The sequence below is a fragment of the Etheostoma spectabile genome, unplaced genomic scaffold (assembly GCF_008692095.1).
Source record: "Etheostoma spectabile isolate EspeVRDwgs_2016 unplaced genomic scaffold, UIUC_Espe_1.0 scaffold273, whole genome shotgun sequence".
Taxonomy (NCBI): Eukaryota; Metazoa; Chordata; class Actinopteri; order Perciformes; family Percidae; genus Etheostoma; species Etheostoma spectabile.
In genome coordinates this window covers 476,892-477,222 of record NW_022605577.1, presented here as the reverse complement: position 1 = coordinate 477,222, position 331 = coordinate 476,892, and the positions used below count along the sequence as shown (strand labels likewise).

General features: G+C 49.8%; 1 protein-coding gene across 2 annotated transcripts in view; it reads left to right on the top strand.

Moving 5' to 3' along the window:
- pigg (phosphatidylinositol glycan anchor biosynthesis class G (EMM blood group)) overlaps positions 1-331 on the top strand; it is a 99,034-nt gene that overhangs the window by 59,347 nt on the left and 39,356 nt on the right. The window lies entirely within an intron of this gene.

Genomic DNA, 331 nt, shown 5'->3' with positions numbered 1-331 from the left:
GTGTTGTCCTCTCAGGACAGCAGATTTACTAGACTGGGTAAACCCAGCCCGATCTGCCAGAGACTTGATTTCTCCCTGCAGCTCAGACAGAAAACCTGTACATTTATCTATCCTGCTTCCATTGCACATTTGCAAGAACCAATCACAAACTGGCTTATACACCTGGGTGCTACTGGCGGGTGTAACACAAGGGCGATAAAGAAGCAACAGCCAATGAGCGACGGCAAGCAGCTTTTGGTTGCCATTAAACATGGCGGCCACCAAAGGGCATCCACCCGTCAATTCCCCTGTCTGCAAAGTACGTCACCTGGATCGTTGGTCTGATTGGTTG